Source organism: Asparagus officinalis, chromosome 6 (assembly GCF_001876935.1).
Source record: "Asparagus officinalis chromosome 6, Aspof.V1, whole genome shotgun sequence".
NCBI classification, from domain to species: Eukaryota; Viridiplantae; Streptophyta; class Magnoliopsida; order Asparagales; family Asparagaceae; genus Asparagus; species Asparagus officinalis.
The window spans coordinates 23,365,713-23,385,697 of record NC_033799.1 but is presented as its reverse complement, the minus strand read 5'-3'; the positions used below and the strand labels follow the sequence as shown (position 1 = coordinate 23,385,697).

Below are 19,985 nucleotides of genomic sequence, written 5' to 3'. Positions count from 1 at the left end.
GCCTCTCCTGTTCTTCAGATCCGCGTTATAGCGGATTCCGTCGGTTGACTCCATGGCCTTTGCAAATTCTTTGGCCAAGCGTTGGTGTCGCCTTTGGCGGGCTCTCTTTGAGAGAGTCACCACTCCTTTGGTGACGGAGGAATTGGCGAGAACAGGCTTGACCTGGTTGGAGGTTGGTGGAGCTTCACCCGACGCAACTTTGGCGTCAATCGGGGTGATCCTCGTTGGTATTCTCGACTTCTTCATACCAACGGACCTTTCTCCTGGAGGAGAACTTCTTGGACTTGCGGGGGGAGGTAGATCCGGACGAGGATGACAGATACTCCTCGAACTTTTGTTGGTCGAATTCATACTCGACCTCCTCCTCGACCGGGATTGAGATCCGCGGCTGCGACGCAACGATCTCGGCAGCGAGATCGGTGGCTCCCACTGTGGTCGCCAGATTGTTCGTGGTGAAAGTTGCCTTCATTGAATTCATTGCTTTCTCAAGTAATAGCTTTTCGATTACAAAAGATCCGGTCTTTTTATAAGATCCGGTTACAACAAAATCAACAAAAAGAAAAAAAGATTACAACTTTCCTCCTCTGAACAAATCGCAAGATCCAGTTTAGCGGTCTCTTGCTTGTGTGGGTTCTTCGCCTGCGTCGGGGTTAATCCGTGGACCACCACGTGATCTTGATCCGGTTGGATCTACACGGTATGACGGGTGTTATTTCACGAAGGAAATAACAGCCGGGGGTACTATTTCACCAAGGAAATAATAGCCTTAAGTAATCGAAATCGGCCAAGCGAAATCGATACTCTTCTCGGGATCAAAAACCAAGTTTTGATCCGAAGGATAACCGTGTGGATCTCAGATCTGATCTCTCTCTCGAACTCCTGCCTTGTTTGACGTGGATGATCGCCAAGAACCAGATCTGAAAAGTCCGAGTCTTCAAAGCTCCAAAACTCCGAAGTTCAGTTCTCAATCCAGCAGAGTTTCGCCTCAAAAGTTCCAAGTCCCTCAAACAATGAGCCTAGGGGTCTATCCGAGCCACCATAAGGTGGCTCGGTGAGCCACCTGAGCGGCTCGGTTTTGGCCGAGCTTTTCCCGGGGTGTGCCGTGTTGTCCGTTTCTGCGGTTTCGCGGTTTATCGGTTTATCGGAGCTTCGTCGTTGATCTGAACTCTGATTTGGCAGTCCGGATCCTGATTTTGTAGTAAATCCGCCTCGGTGTTTGAGTTCGAATCCGTGCCGAGCTGTACCAAGGGACCCATAGGCAGTTTTATACGCCTACACATATAGACTTTTGGCAAAACTTTGTTGTAGGTCCCTCATGTGCTAGCCAAGCATTGTTTCGGTCCTTTCGGATCATTAATATTTAGAAGTCATCAACCACAGTCATTAATATTATCATTGTCATCAATCTGTCATCTTTTTGCAAACTTCTGTAAAATATTTCTGACGATATCACATGGCTGCCATGTTAGCAAAAATTAGTTGCAAGTTTCATACAAACGTGGATGTTGAACACGGGATTTCAATAATTTTTTTGCTGAACATGGCATGGTTAGATCATTGTCACGTCAGCAAAATCTGATGATGAATGTAATGATAAGAATGACCGCTATTAACTTTCATCAAATATTAAAGACGCTAATAGTATTTGGGTGGCAAATTCCGTTATAAGTGAAAGAAACTTTACTTGTAGAAATATTCAGGTTGTTTTTTGTACGTCTGTTTGCTTACTGAAATACAAATAGCTAATTTTTCTTTCTCTTTTTTTCTTTTTTTATTTTTTTTATTTCTCAAAACTCTTCATACTTATCATAATAATACTTGCATGAGATCCCTAGCTATAGGCGCTGTTTCTGAGAAAAGAACAGAATATTAAGCTGTTGAAACTTAAGTTAATTCAAGTACTAATGGGCAAAACGTGATATAACAGCTATCATGAAATTCAATAGAACAATAAACTTTTTACTGACAACAGGTTTTCCTAAATATTTTACCCTTCGATTTGAAGCAAACTATACTCTTTGAGGCACATTAGAGAAGGAACTAGAGTGATTTTTGTTTTTGCATATTTAGATGTTGATTTTGTATTTAATTTGAGAAGCAACTGTATTTTTCGGATCTAGATTCTCTTTACTTATGTGATAATTAAAGAGAGTCTAATTCTCTCAATCCTTACAGCGTATCTCAATTCTTATAGATGAGATCACGCCACATAAAATTTCCACCGGATATTTTGATAGTTGCTTTCAAGTGTACTAGTAGTTTCAAGACCATACGAATGTTAAAGATTAAGAGAGTAGAACATGACAACAACTAACTGCATCTAAATATGTAAAAAACTAGAAATCTATGTTGTGAACAAAAAGAGAAAATACTAAGGCAGAATCGTCACACCAATACCAGTATACCACACACAGGTTTGTTGATATTTACAGATTCAAGTACCCAAATACTTTATTTCAAAAGGAAAGAACACAAGAATATTGTTCAAATCGCATAAACAAGAATTACTATTGCAGCCTATGGAAGGGGTAGCAACCAAAAATAAATATAAGTGTCGAGGTAAACAAACTTGAAGTATTTCAAATGAAAACAAACTATCAAGGAGACAGAAGGGGGAAAGAACCTGCATGCGGGGGATAAATCCAACAATCAAATCCCCTGACTTACAATATAATAGCCGAAACATTCTGATTCCTGCATGTTGATCACAAATACAAGTACCAGGAGAATACAAAATACATCTTTCAGACAAAGATGATGCATGCAGGACCATGGAGATGCACATACCATTGTAGCCAACATGAAAATAACTATAGTGGCCAGCTTTGTCAAATCATGATGGGTAATGGAGAAAGAGCTAAACCTTTTTGACTTGTAAGTTACCTCTTTCTCCATTACCCAAGACATGACTACACTATGACAAGTTTTAATAAAGACTGCTACCTATATCAAAGCAGAGGCTGGACGTTTTGTCAGATTGTAAAGGAAAGCACACTAATAAGCATGACCTAAATAAACAATGTTCGATGGACTCATACAGAAGCTGCTAATACTGCATCATATACAAATTTATTAGAAGAGGGGTACTATTGTCAGATATGCATATCAAATATAAATATCCCAACGGTTCACAGAACATTTTAGGCACAACTTTAAATCTTTTGAGCTAACTAAGGCTTTAAACCTTTTATCTAAATACCTGAGACATATTATGATTTGTAAGCCAGGCGAACGAGGATATCCAATCAACAACCACAGTTTCTTCATGCTTTACCAGAAACATTTCTTTATCATTCGCTACAAAAATGATTGTATAGTCTACATTTAAATATAAAACCATTATTCTTTAAAAAAACATAATGTAAGACTAACAATGTGCACTGGTGTTGAATAAAAAAACACTTATTAAATATGTATTCTTACAGGGGAATTTAATGAAAGTTACCTCGACCCTTACACGGTAACGGATTAACCCATATTCCCTAAAGAATGTGTGCGAATCCTTGACTTTTTGCAAATATCGACCATCTAAAGGTGATAGAGCCATAATGCTAAAAGACTCAAGATCAACAACCTCCTCTTCACGATGATGCTCCATGTAAAACATTAAAGTTCACACAGCCAAAACATATTCAACCAGTTGACCAAATATGAGGAAAATTGAAGAAAAAGGATCACCAAAAAATATAGATCAGTCCAGATCAAACTTAATCATCATTGAAGATTCATAAGCCCAATTATTGGATTGAATACAGCTCACTATAAATTAGGGACTGCCAAAGGATCATCTCAATTTATTTAAAAAATATTAAGAACCTGAAATTCAAAATACAACAGTGGAAGCCCTACATTACAAATCCAGAAGAAGAAAAAAAGTGACCTATAGCATATGATATTTATTATTTACTAAAAGTTTTATGCTCTATCCAAAATATTCCCTCCCGTAAACTTATAAAAAATTCTATCTTTATTCAAAAATCCAAAAGATGCCACTTTTGAGAAACATTTCAAGATTATAGTATATGAGATTTAAGAAAACTTAGCAACGAAATAATCACAAAAAAGCAAAAAACAAGCATGCAGTCAATAAAAGGCAGGGCTTGTGTTCGTGAAAATTCCCCAGCCAGGAAACCTGGAATGGAGATCTTGAGCTTTGTAGTCGTGACTCCTTCTAAACTGCTCAACGAAACCTAAGTGGTTCAAATCGCTGAGGAGGGTTGGGCTGAATCCAAAACCCTAGCTGGCCTGATCGTCTGCTGATCGAAGATGAAGTGGGAGAGGAGGAAAAGGGCAGCAAGAAAATGAATGGGGTTCAAGGGGGTGATAAGAGCTTTTCCATGGAGCTACAGACGAGATCGAAACCCTAACCCTAGATTTTTAAGGGGGAATTTGTTCGGGGTTTAGTGGAGCAGGAAAAAGGAGCCGCCTTTTTTTTAAGGAATCGGAGAGAGCGAGGAGCGAGCGCCTCGATTCATTTTATATGCATGTCATGTGGAGGTTAGGTTCAGTTCATCAGATATTTTCTTTAAAAGGAAGGTAAATGATGGATAATCTAATAATGCATATAGACTTTTGGCATAACTTTACTATAGGTCCCTCATGTGCTAGCCGAGTATCGTTTTGGTCCTTTTGGATCATTAATATTTAAAAGTCATCAACCACAGTCATTAATATTATCATTGTCATCAATCTATTTTCTTTTTGCAAACTTCTGTAAAATATTTCTGGATATCACATGGCTGCCACGTATGCAAAAATTAGTTGCAAGTTTCATACAAACATGTATGTTGAACTTGTGATTTCACTAATTTTTTTGCTGAACATGGTAGGGTCAAATCATTGTCACGTCAGCAAAATCTGATGACGAATGTAATGTTAAGAATGATCGCTGTTAACTTTCATCAAATATTAAAGCAGCTAACAGTATTTCGGTGGCAAATTCCGTTATAAATGAAAGAAACTTTACTTGTAGAAATAATCATATGGTTTTTTGTACGTCCGCTTGCTTACTGCAATACAAATAGGGAATTTTTCTTTTACTTTTTCTCTTTTTTTCATTTCTCAAAACTCTTCATACTTATCATAATAATACTTGCATGAGATCCCAAGCTATAGCCACTGTTTCTGAGAAAAGAACAAAATATTAAGCTGATGAAACTTAAGTTAATTCAAGTACTAATGAGCAAAACGTGATATAACAGCTATCATGAAATTCAACAGAACAATAAACTTTTTTACTATCAACAAGTTTTCCCAAATATTTTACTCTTCGAGTTCGAAGCAAATTATACTCTTTTGAGGCAGATTAGAGAAGGAACTAGAGTGATTTTTGTTTTTGCATATTTAGATGTTGATTTTGCATATTTTGATGTAATTAAAGAAGCAACTATATTTTTCGGATCTGGATTTTCTTTACTTATGCGCTAATTAAAGAGGGTCTAATTCTCTAAATCATTACCGTGTAACTCAATTCTTATCGATGAGATCACGCCACATAAAATTTTCACCGGATATTTTGATAGTTGTTTTCAAGTGTACTAGTAGTTTCAAGACCATACGGTTGTTAAAAATTGAGAGAGTAGAACAGGGCAACAAATAACTACATCTAAATATGTAAAAAACAAGAAATCTATGTTGTGAATAAAAAGAGAAAATACTAAGGCGGAATCATCCCACCAATACCAGTATACCACACACAGGTTTGTTGATATTTATAGATTCAAGTACCCAGATGCTTTATTTCAAAAGGAAAGAACACAAGAATATTGTTCAAATCTCATAAATAAGAATTACTATTACATCCTGCAGAAGAGACAGCAACCAAAAGTCAATATAAGTGTCTAGGTAAACAAACTTGAAGTATTTCAAATGAAAACAAACTATCAAGGAGACATGTAAAATCCCGTAAATTTGAATATTTTATGATAAATAATGATAAATATGTTATATAGTAAAAAATAACATATTTTAATGTTTGAATATGATAAAAATTGATTTGAGATCAATTCAATATATATTTGTGAAAATATGAGTGCAAATGCACAAAACATGCACAAAGGCCAAAAGAGTAAAAATCTGGGAATAATGACCAGTTATGAGTTACTATCTTTTGCATACCGATACAATCAGAATCTAGAAAAGTGTAAAAAACAAAAGTTGTAGAACACTTCAACATCTTTCCAACAAATCTTAGATCACCTTATTCCAGGGTCGGATGAGAAAGTTACAGCTAAAATATCAAAGGTTATTTTTCTAGTCAGATTAGGTTTCCTGGTTCGGGTCAAACATGTTTGTTTTGGGTTTACCTCTATAAATACTTATGTTTTTCACAAAAATTCCTTTCTTTTATCATATCTATGTACCCTAGCACCCACCTTCTCCCCTCAAAAACCCTAGATCTTTTTCTTATGAGTTTGTAGAGCTTTGTGAAGCAAAACACCGACACGAGGGCGAGATCATCGATGTGTGGCGAGGGAGAACGGATTGTTTATGCTTGGGGATTGCTTGCTTTTTGTTTCAGAAGCTTGCACATGATTTTAAGATAAGAACACTTGCATCCAAACCCATCCCTATAGTTAAATTACTAGCTTAGAAGTTTAATTTGTGTTTACATGCTTAGATCTTAATCTAACGTTAAAAGATTAGATTTTTATTGTTAGATCTTAAACAAATGTTAAATCTACATATTTTTCTTGCTGTTTATAATAGAAATATGATCATGATCATTAGGGTTCTTCAAAATATTGTTTTTAACTTGTTAATCATGTTCTAATCATGTTTAAACCCTAATTTGACATTTAATTTAGTTTATATGTGAATTAAAGATGAGAAAACCCTAGGTTTGTGATGCCTAAGTGTTAAAAATATGATTTAATGAACGTATACATTTTCTAAGTTGTTTGGCAATCATGCTTATATTTAATATGTTAAAAGTTCATGCTTTAGATTAAGGAATTTGGTTAATTAGGTTGAAAAACTCTAATTAGATTAACACAAGAGTTTGATTTATGTTCGAGATAATTTTAGTAAGTGATTATCAAAGTTTAAAACACAAGAGTTTGATTTATGTTCGAGATAATTTTAGTAAGTGATTATCAAAGTTTAAGTATTGTTATATATTTTATATATTTGATTTATGTTCGAGATAATTTTAGTAAGTGATTATCAAAGTTTAAGTATTGTTATATATTTTATATATGTTTTAGTATATTTTAAACATGATTGAAGGTTTAAATATGATTTTCTTGTGCAAATAATCATGCTTGTTACGTTCTACAGAAAAACTGCTGCACATATATACTGTTTAACTAGAAATTTAAAATAGCAAATGAAATCCAAATTAAAGCAAACTAATGCCAATGGAAAGATATGTAAATCTAGTTTTCAAAAAAGGAAACTTTCTTAAAGATAGTCTTCCTAGAGAAAGATATGCTCGATTTTCTAATGATACATTCTGTAGAAAAACTGCTGCACATATATAACATTTAACTAGAAATTAGAGATAACATATAAACTCCAAACTTAAACAAACTAGTGCCAAATGATAGCTATGTGAATCTAGCTTCCAAAACAAAAAACTATTCTTAAAAAGAAATTGTCTAGAGAAAGATATGCTCAATTGACTAACGATATGTTCTATAGAAAACTGCAAATGTGCTGATTTAAAATAATTGACATATAACGTGAAAGTTTCTTGAGTTTCACTCTTGTTTGTTATTTTTGAGAGAGTTTTTTGATTAAGAGTTATTTAGTATCTGAGATGTTATTGAACATTAGTTATGGACACGCACACCGAGATATGAGCACGTATGCTTAGTTTATGTTGTGTTAACATACTTTTATCACAAGTTGAATTGTTAAGCACATATAAAAAAGTATAGTTATTCATGTATCCGGAATAGGAAGATAAAATCTATTTCTGCAGGATGATTGAGTAAGAGTATTATAAAAGTATCGTCATTTTATGTATCCCGAATAGGGAGATAAAACCTATTTTCGCAGGACGATTGAGTAAGAGTATTATAAAAGTATTATCATTTTATATATCCGGAATAGGGATATAAAACCTATTTTCACAGGACGATTGAGTAAGAGTATTACAAATGTATCGTTATTTTATGTATCCGAAATAGGGAGATAAAACCTATTTTCGTAGGACGATTGAGTAAGAGTATTACAAAAGTATCGTCATTTCATGTATCTGAAATAGGGTAATAAAACCTATTTACCGCAGAACGATTGAGTAAGAGTATTACAATAGTATCGTTATTTTATGTATCTGGAATAGGGAGACAAAACCTATTGCCGCAGAGCGATTGAGTAAGAATATTACAAGAGTATCGCTAATGCATAAGGAGATGCACACATATATGTATCATCAGTTGTAGTTACTCTCATGTTAGATTACCCATGAGCAGAGCACATTCCTTGATTTGTGGCATACATGATATGGCCTATGGTGATTTTTGAGTTGGATGATATTCTCTTATTATTGCGCCAACTACTTGAGAAGTAGTTTGAGATTGTGACATTGGTCCTATATGGTTTAGGCTTGGACTATTTTCTTTTGAGTGTTGTTTTCATTCATAGAGTTTGAATTGATATTTAGGGATCTACAATTTGTGACATATGGTATATATATGAGGGTTTCCTTATTTGGATTTTTTGCTCGATGTACTACATCTTGCATTGTAGGTGTCTAAATATTAACTCCATTTGAAATGGGGAAAATGATATAGGTAGACTATGCTTAATAGATAGAGCCTCCACTTCATCTAGCAGCCCTTCCCCTAGGGGCGGATGGAGGTGATCTTGCTGTAGTGCTCTGACGTTCCTGTTATTGTTTTTTATTTAAATTGTATCTTTTAGGCAGATTAGAGTTTCGGAGAGCCGCAGCATGACGGAGTTCTAGCATAGTCACCGTCGCACAATTTTAGCAGTTGAAGCTCCACTATATAGTTATGTTCATTGTTCAGACTTTAGAGTTATATTCATTTTGTAGAGGCTGAGTGCCTTAGTAAGATTTCACTTGACTCATTATGTTAAGATGTATTTCAGACTCAGAGATATTTTCATTCTTTTTCAGTTAGGTTCATTTATTTATATACTTCTTCTGTGCATATCTGATTTTGTATTGCTTCTATTATTTGCCTGTTTTATACCTTCACCTATTTATTGTTTCCACTAAAGAGATAGTGACTATGATGGTGAAACATATCATAGCATGGTGTTTGGTGCTTGGCAGGTTTGATAATTCGGGTTTCACCTTGGACTGCAGCCTTGTGTGAACCCTGGGGCGTCACAGTTAGTATCAGAGCTTTAGTTCCAGCATCCTTAGGATCATTCCTGTGTCAAATTGTGGAGTTAGGATAGAGTCAAGATATTACTTACTGTGATTATATATATATATATTTGCGATCTCACTTACTGTGATCATAAGCTCTCCTCTCGATATTATAAATGTTGGGACGAGGATACGGTCGAGATAAAACTCGTACCCGGAGAGCTGAGCAAGCAGAGCCCAAGCCACAGTAGGTTCCACAGTATCTGATCGACTTTATGGCACCGTTTACAGTAAGATTTTGTAGCACTCGAGGAGCTAGAGGCGTATCCGTTTTTGCCAGCAGTATCACTTTTTGGCGTTCCACCACCAATTGTACCAATCATGCCTAATGAAGAGGTAATACCAATGATTTCATCATCACCACAACCAGCTGTTGATAGAACCGTATAGCACGAGGCTTGGCTCTGAAAGAATAGGAAGGATATCAGACACTGAGAACACCATAGTGTAGGGCACACTAGATTCATGTGCAACTTATAAATAGAAAGGAATATGTGAAAATTTTTTAACGTCGACTCAGTACCAAATCATAGGTTAAAAATATTTAGCATAGAGGACATCACCGGGGAATAGCAGCAAAGGATAGCTACGATTTTAGATTTTCTTCTGGACAGCGTATATCAGTTATTTGGGAAAATTTTGTTTACTTCTTCGACAAGCAGTTAGAGCTAGTTCGATTAAAGTAGTGAAATATACCTATAGTTAATTATGAAATCAAGACCAGCATGATAGCAATAACAAGGGCAAGAGGCTTATTATAGGATCTAGAGGACCCTAGTAGTGGGGTAAGGATTTTTACCATCATCAACAAAGATATTATAAGAAGATAGCACAACATGATTAAATAGCGCCGCAGCAGCGCATGATTTGGGACACATGATACAATTGTAACAAGATTGGATATAGATTGAAGAATTGTCGCAGTACACCAGCAGGAGACCAGCATGACAGAGGTCACAGTCAATAGTCTTAGGTCCGCGGTTACGGCCAGCATTAGAGGATAGATGTACTACCGGTTATTCCGAGGATTTAGGGGACAATAGGCCAGAATTGCCCTTTTTAGAGTTTTCATCAGGGTCAGATGGACCTATACGTTCCACTACTGATAGCATAGTAGTCGTTAGCCACCGACAGGGTTTATGCAGTCATACCGTGTGAGCATAATATGAGCGGAATTTTCGTAGTAAATTCTCATCCAGCTCAATTCTTGTTTGATTCAGGAACTTCGTATTCTTTCATATTTTATGCCTTCATGTATAGGCTTCAGTTAGTTACACATCCCTTAGATGTTCTGTTATCAGATTCTACTCCTCTAGGGGATGTGTCCTTATTAGAGAGTATATGTAGGAGATGTGTCATCAGTATAGATGAGTTTGATTTCATCTTTGACCTGGTCATTTTGTGGATGTCGGATTTTAACGTCATTCTTGGTATGAAATGGTTATAATCCTACAATATTAGTATCTACTATTTTGCTAAAATAGTATGCTTGTGAGTATTTGTTGGGATTATATAGATAGTAGCCACCTCATAGGGTAACCAGAATGCGGAGCCATTTCTGGCATACATCGAGAAGGTGATGATACGAAATCAGGGTGCAGTTTTGAGGGAGACCGGAGTCATCTTAGAGTATCAGGATGTCTTTCAGGACATACCTATGTTTTCTCCAGTGAGAGAGGTTATTTCCCTGCATCAAGTTGCAACAGGTATCGTACGATATTCCGAGCACCCTATCATATCATATTGCACCCACTGAGATGAGGGAGCTACAGCTCAGCTAGATGAGTTGTTAACTCAGGGTTTTATTGTCAGGAGTTATTTTCATGGGAGTATCGGTCCTCTTTGTGGGGAAGAAGGACTTTTGCATATGATTGTGTATCGATTATCGTGAGTTAAGCAAGTCACTATCCGGATCAGGTATCCCTTATCGAGGATTTATGACTTGTTCCACCAGCTGCGTGGAGCATAGCATTTCTCGAAGATTGATATTCATTCTAGTTTTTTTTAGTTGCGAGTGCGGTAAATGGATATTTCTAAAACCATATTTTCTGACTCGATAAGGGTCTTTTGAGTTCTTGTCATGCCATTTGGGCTAACCAATACACCCGCGGTATTCATGAATTTGATGAACCGGGTTTTTCGTCCATGTTAGGACCAATTCGTGGTCGTTTTATGGACGACATCCTTATCTTTTCGAGATCGGAGGCAGAACACGAGCATCATCCTCTATTGGCATTACGGGGATAGTGGACAGTTGAGATGAGAGGCATCAGTGATACGCTGTGTTCAACAAATACGAGTTTTGGCTATAAGAGATCAGTTTTTTAGGCCACATCATCAGTAGGGGTATAACAGTAGATCCAGCCATTGTTGAGGTTGTACTTGATTGGGAGCCACTAAGAACCATTATGGAGATGCGGAATTTTGGTAGGGTATGAGAGAAAATTCATTCGGGACTTTTTGAAGATTATGATACTACTTACACAACTTATGAAGAATGGTGTATAGTTTGCTTTTGGCACTGGGTGCCAGGAAGCCTTTGAGACTATTAAGGCTAGATAGACTACAATAACAATTTTGACTTTTCTGAGCAGTGATACAATATTTATCATTTACGTGGATACATCATTAGCAAGATTACGAGGTGTTTTGATGCAGACCCGGAGGGTATGGCTTATTTTGCGATAGTTTAGGCGCATCGCAATAGATATACAGTGCATCCAGGCATAAAGAAAATGTACAAATATGTTAAAAGATACTTCTAGAAGAGTTTTTAGGATTTATTCAGTAGCCAGTTGTGATATTCTAGTGTTGTCCACCCACAGACGGATGGACAAACGGAGAGAGTAAACCAAGTGTCGGAAGACAAGTAGTGAACATGTATTATAGACTTGCAGGATAGCTAGGAGGATCATATCCCATTGATTGAGTGTGATTATAATATTATTTATCATAGACTATTAGCATGACACCGTATGAGGTATGGTACGGGAGGCATTATAGATTGTTTATTCATTGGGCAGAATTACAAGAAAGTTTATTGCTTAGACAGGAGCTTGTGAGGCAGACTACAGAAAAGGTAACAGAGATTCAGGAACGTATTCTTGCAGTGCATAGTCATCGAAAGAGTTACGCAGACCAGAGACGATGACCGTTAGAGTTCTAGATTGGGGACTATGTCTTATTGAAAATATCACCGATGAATTCAGTGACTCGGTAGACAGGGAATGTTTATCCCAAGGTATATTAGCCCGTTCATGAGAGTTATACATTTTGGAGCCGTTTTGTATGGGCTAGATCTTCTAGCATCAATGTCGAGTAGACACGATTTTTTCCATGTTTTAATAATTTAAAAGTAATTGTGCGACGAGGAGCAGCAGAGGGTGATTGATGCACCAGAAATTGAGTTTCAGATAGATTTAACTACCGTGGAGATCACGGGTTGTATTCTTACTAGAGAGGAGGAGAGGCTTAGAAAGGAAATAATACCTTAAGTTAAAGTTCAATAGAGATATAAAAGAGATGAGGAGGCTTCTTAGGAGCGCGAGGAGGATATGCGTCGTGACTACCCGCAACTGTTCGAGTGGGTAAATTGTTTTGGTTATAGCTTATTAATGTTTATGATTTTTCTATATGGTCATATTTATATTTAACGCTAGAATGAGGGTATTAACACTTAGCTCCTAATCATTCGGAATACATGGTATATATATGGGTGATTCCTTGTTTGGATTTTTCGCCCGACGTACTAGTTCCGTTTAGTTAGGGGTTAAGTGGGAGTATTCGCATTTTAGATTATTAAGCATAAATATTGCTAGTGATTCATATCTAAGGATTAATGGTATAAGATGTGTATGGGAGGGTTTGCTTGTCTGGATTATCCCCTCTTAGTATTTTTCTCATATTATTAATTCCTAAGATACGATTGCGGAATTTTGGGACGAAATTCTTTTAAGGGGGGAAGAATGTAAAACCCCGTAAATTTGAATATTTTATGATAAATAATGATAAATATATTATATAGTAAAAAATAACATATTTTGATATTTGAGTATGATAAGAATTGATTTGAGATCAATTCAATGTATATTTGTGAAAATATGAGTGCAAATGCACAAAACATGCACAAATGCCAAAAGAGTGAAAATCTGGGAATAATGATCAGTTATGAGTTTCTATGTTTTGCATACCGATACTGTCAGAATCTAGAAAGTATAAAAGACTAAAGTTGTAGATCTCTTCAACAGCTTTCCAAAAAATCTTAGATCACCTCATTCCAAGGTCGGATGAGAAGGTTACAGCCAAAATACCAAAGGTTGTTTTCCTAGTCAGACTAGGTTTCTTGGTTCGGGTCAAACAGGTTTGTTTCAGGTTTGCCTCTATAAATACCTGTGTTTTTCATAAAAATTCCTTTCTTTTATCATATCTATGAACCCTAAAAGCCACCCTCTCCCCTCAAAAACCAAAGATCTTTTTCTTATGAGTTTGGAGAGCTTTGTGAAGTAAAACACCAACACGAGGGCGAGATCATCGACGTGTGGTGAGGGAGAACGGGTTGTTTATGCTCGGGGATTTCTTGCTTTTTGTTTTAGAGGCTTGCACATGATTTTAAGGAAAGATCACTTGCATCCAAACCCATCCCCATAGTTAAATAACTAGCTTAGAAGTTTAATTTGTGTTTACATGCTTAGATCATAATCTGATGTGAAAAAGATTAGATTTTTATTATTAGATCTTAAACAAATGTTAAATCCACATGTTTTTCTTACTGTTTATAATATAAATATGATCATGATCATTAGGGTTCTTCAAAATTTTGTTTTTAACTTGTTAATCATGTTCTAATCATGTTTAAACCCTAATTTGATATTTAATTGAGTTTACATATCAATTAAAGATGAGAAAACCATAGGTTTGTGATACCTAAGTGTTAAAAATATAATTTAATGAATGTATACCTTTTTTAAGTTGTTTGGCAATCATGCTTATATTTAATATGTTAAAATTTCATGCTTTAGATTAAAGAATTTGGTTAATTAGGTTGAAAAACCCTAATTAGATTAACACAAGTGTTTGATTTATGTTTGAGATAATGTTAGTAAGTGATTATCAAAGTTTAAGTATTGTTATATGTTTTATATATGTTTCAGTATGTTTTAAATATGATTAAAAGGTTTAAATATGATTTCTTGTGTAAATAATCATGCTTGTTATGTTCTGTAGAAAAACTGCTGCACATATATACTGTTTAACTAGAAATTTCAAATAGCAAATGAAATTCAAATTGAACCAAACTTATGTCAATGGAAAGATATGTGAATATATTTTTTAAAACAAAAAACCTTTCCAAAAGATAGTCTTCCTAGAAAAAGATATGCTCAATTTTCTAATGATACATTCTGCAGAAAAACTGCTACACATATATTACGTTTAATTAAAAATTAGAGATATCATATGAACTCCAAACTGAACCAAATCAGTGCTAAATGATAGCTTTGTGAATAGTTTCCAAAACGGAAAACTATTCTTAAAATGAGTTTTTCTAGAGAAAGATATGCTCAATTGACTAACGATATGTTTTGCAGAAAACTACAAATGTGTTGATTTGAAATAATTGATATATAACATAAAAGTTTCTTGAGTTTCGCTCTTGTTTGTTATTTTAGAGAGAGTTTCTTGACCTTGTACTATTATATTACAATGATTAAGAGTTATTTAGCATCTGATATGTTATTGAACATCAGTTATGGACACGCACACCGAGATATGTGCACGTATGCTTAGTTTATGTTGTGTTAACATACTTTTGTCGCAAGTTGATTTGGTAAGCACATATAAAGAAGTATAGTTATTCATGTATCCGGAATAGGGAGATAAAACCTATTTTCGCAAGACGATTGAGTAAGAGTATTATAAAAATATGGTCATTTTATGTATCCTGAATAGGGAGATAAAACCTATTTCCGCAGGACGATTGAGTAAGAGTATTACAAAAATATCGCTATTTCATGTATTCGGAATAGACAGATAAAACCTACTTCCGTAGGACGATTGAGTAAGAGTATTACAAAAGTATCGTTATTTCATGTATCCATAATTGGGAGATAAAACCTATTTCCGCAGGATGATTGAGTAAGAGTATTACAAAAGTATCATTATTTTATGTATCCGGAATATGAAGATAAAACCTATTTGCCGTAGAACGATTGAGTAAGATCATTACAATAGGATCGTTATTTTATGTATCCGGAATAGGGAGACAAAACCTATTACCGCAGAGCAATTGAGTAAGAATATTACAAGAGTATCGCTATTACATAAGGAGATGCACACATATATGTATCATCAGTTGTAGTTACTCTCATGTTAGATTACCCAGGAGCAGGGCACATTCCTTAATTTGTGGCATACATGATATGGCCTATGGTGATTTTTGAGTTGGATGATATTCTCTTATTATTGCGCCAATTTTTGAGTTGGATGATATTCTCTTATTATTGCGCCAACTACTTGAGAAGTAGTTCGAGATTGTGACATTGGTCCTATATGATGATATTCTCTTATTATTGCGCCAACTACTTGAGAAGTAGTTCGAGATTGTGACATTGGTCCTATATGATTTAGGCTTGGAGTATTTTCTTTTGAGTGTTGTATTCATTCATAGAGTTAGAATTAATATTTAGGGATCTACAATTTGAGACATATGGTATATATGTGAGGGTTTCCTTATTTGGATTATTTCGTTCGAGAATTGATATTTAGGGATCTATGGGGAAAATGATATAGGTAGACTATACTTAATAGATAGAGCCTCCACTTCATCTAGCAGCCCTTCCCCTGGGGGCGGATGAAGGTGATCTTACTGTAGCGCTCTGACACTCTTGTTGTTGTCCTTTTTGTTTAATTTGTATCTTTCAGGCAGATTAGAGTTTCGAAGAGCCGCAGGATGACAGAGTTCTAACATAGTCGCCATTGCACAGTTTTAGCAGTTGAAGCTCCACTATATGGTTATGTTCATTATTCAGACTTTAAAGTTATATTCATTTTGTAGAGGCTGAGTGCCTTAGTTAGATTTCATTTGACTCATTGTGTTGAGATGTATTTCAGACTCAGAGATATTTTCATTCTTTTTCAGTTGGGCTCATTTGTTGATATACTTCTTCTGTGCATATCTCATTTTGTACTACTTCTATTATTTGCCTGTTTTATACCTTCATCTATTTGTTGTTTCCACTAGAGAGATAGTGACTATGATAGTGAAACATGTCGTAGCTTGGTGTTTGGTGCTTGGCAGGTTTGATAATCTGGGTTTTACCTTGGACTGTAGCCTTGTGTGAACCCTGGGGCGTCACAAGACAATTGACAGAAGGGGGAAAAACCTGCATGGGGGGATAAATCCAACAATCAAATCCCCCTGACTTACAATGTAACAGCCGAAGCATTCTGATTCCTGCATGTTGATCACAAATACAAGTACCAGGAGAATACAAAATACACTGCATGTTGATCACAAATACAAGTACCAGGAGAATACAAAATACATCTTTCAGCCAAAGACGATGCATGCAGGATCCTTAAATGTCAAACCCATGGAGATGCACGTACCATAGTAGTCAACATGAAAATAACTACAGTGGCCAACTTTGTCAGATCATGATGGGTAATGAAGAAAGAGGTAAGACTTTTTTACTTGTAAGTTACCTCTTTGTTAGATATTACACAAGACATTACCACACTATGACAAGTTTTAATAAAGACTACTACCTATATCAAAACAGAGGCCAGACGTTTTGTCAGATTGTAAAAGAAAGCACACTAATGAGCATGACCTAAATAAACAATGTTCGATGGACTCATACAGAAGCTGCTAATACTGCATCATATGCAAATTTATTAGAAGAGGGGTACTATTGTAAGATATGCACATCAAATATAAATATCCCAACGGTTCACAGAACATTTTAGGCACAACTTTAAACAATTTGAGCTAACTAAGGCTTTAAACCTTTTATCTAAATACCTGAGACATATTATGATTTGTAAGCTAGGCGAACAAGGATATCCAATCAACAACCATAGTTTCTTCATGCTTTACCAAAAACATTTCTTTATCGTTCGCTACAAAAATGATTGTATAATCCACATTTAAAAATGAAACCATTATTCTTAAAAAAAACATAATGTAAGACTAACACTGCACGCTGGTGTTGAATAAAAAACACTTATTAAATATGTATTCTTACAAGAAAATTTAATGAAAGTTACCTCGACCATTACACGGTAACGGATTAACCCATATTCACTAAAGAATGGGTGCAAATCCTTGACTTTCTGCAAATATCGGCCATCTAAAGGTGATAGAGCCATAATGCTAAAATCCTCAAGATCAACAACCTCCATTTCACGATGATGCTCCTTCTAAAACATTAAAGTTCACACAGCCAAAATATATTCAACCAGTTGTTCAAATATGAGGAAAATTGAAGAAAAAGGATCATCAAAAAAATTAGATCATTCTGGATCAAACTTAATCATCATTCAAGATTCATAAGCCCAATTATTGGATTGAATACAGCTCACTATATATTGGGGACTACCAAAGGATCATCTCAATTTATTTTAAAAAATTAAGAACCTGAAATTCAAAATACAACAGTGGAAGCCCTACATTACAAATTCAGAAGAAGAAAAAAAAGTGACCTATAGCATATGATATTTATTATTTACTAAAAGTTTTTTTCTATATCCCAAAATATTCCCTCCCGTAAACTTATAAAAAATCCTATCTTTATTCAAAAATCGAAAAGATGCCACTTTTGAGAAGCATTTCAAGATTATAATATATGAGATTTAAGAAAATTAGCAACAAAATAATCACAGAAAAAGCATGTAGTCAATAAAAGGTAGGTCTTGTGTTCGTGAAAATTCCCCAGCCAGGAAACCGGGAATGGAGATCTTTACCTTTGGAGTCGTGACTCCTTATGAACTGCTCAACAAAATCCTAAGTGATTCGAATCGCTGAGGCGGGGTGGGCTGAATCCGAAACCGTAGCTGGCCTAATCGTCTCCTGATCGAAGACGAAGAGGGAGAGGAGGAAAAGGGCAGCAAGAAAGTGAATGGGGCTCGAGGGGGTGATAAGAGCTTTTCCATGGAGTTGCATATGAGATCGAAACCCTAACCATATATTTTTGAGGGTGGAATTAGTTCAGGGTTTAGTGGAGCGGGAAAAAGGTGCCGCCTTTTTTTCTTTTAAGGAATTGGAGAGAGCGAGGAGCAAGCACCTCGATTCATTTTCTACGCATGTCATGTGGAGGTTAGGTTCAGTTCATCAGACATTTTCTTTAAAAGGTAGGTAAATGATGGATAATGTAATAATACATATAGACTTTTGGCAAAACTTTTTTGTAGGTCCCTCAGGTGCTAGCCAAGTATCGTTTTGGTCCTTTCAGATCATTAATATTTAGAAGTCATCAACCACAGTCATTAATATTATCATTGTCATCAATCTATGTTCTTTTTGCAAACTTCTGTAAAATATTTCTGACGATATCACATGGCTATCTATGTTCTTTTTGCAAACTTCTGTAAAATATTTCTGACGATATCACATGGCTGCCACGTTAGCAAAAATTAGTTGCAAGTTTCAAACAAACGTGTATGTTGAACTTGTGATTTCACTAATTTTTTTTGCTGAACATGGCAGGGTTAGATCCTTGTCACATTAGCAAAATCTGACGACGAATGTAATGTTAAGAATGACCACTGTTAACTTTCATCAAATATTAAAGACACAAACAGTATTTGGGTGATAAATTCTGTTATAAGTGAAAGAAACTTGACTTGTAGAAATAATCAGGTTGTTTTTTGTACGTCCGCTTGCTTACTGCAATACAAATATCCCATTTTTTTCTCTTTTTTTCATTTCTCAAAACTCTTCATACTTATCATAATAATACTTACATGAGATCCCAAGCTATAGGCGCTGTTTCTAAGAAAAGAACAAAATATTAATCTGATGAAACTTAAGTTAATTCAAGTACTAATGAGCGAAACATGATATGACAGCTATCACGAAATTCAACAGAACAATAAACTTTTTTACTATCAACAGGTTTTCCCAAATATTTTACTCTTTGAGTTCAAAGCAAACTATACTCTTTTGAGGCACATTAGAGAAGGAACTAGAGTGTTTTTTGTTTTTGCATATTTAGATGTTGATTTTACATATTTTGATGTAATTAGAGAAGCAACTGTATTTTTCGGATCTGGATTCTCTTTAGTTATGCGATAATTAAAGAGGGTCTAATTCTCTCAATCCTCACCACGTATCTCAATTCTTATAGATGAGATCACGCCACATAAAATTTCCACTGGATATTTTCATAGATGTTTTCAAGTGTACTAGTAGTTTCAAGACCATACAGATGTTAAAGATTGAGAGAGTAGAACAAGACAACAACTAACTGCATCTAAATATGTAAAAAATAAGAAATCTATGTTGTGAACAAAAAGAGAAAATACTAAGGCAGAATCGCCCCACCAATACCAGCATACCACACACAGGTTTGTTGATATTTACAGATTCAAGTACCCAGATACTTTATTTCAAAAGGAAAGAAACAGATTCAAGTACCCAGATACT

General features: G+C 35.3%; 1 pseudogene; it reads right to left on the bottom strand.

Annotated features, from left to right (window-relative positions):
* Positions 1 to 17,743, bottom strand: part of LOC109845909 — a 51,406-nt pseudogene extending 33,663 nt beyond the window's left edge.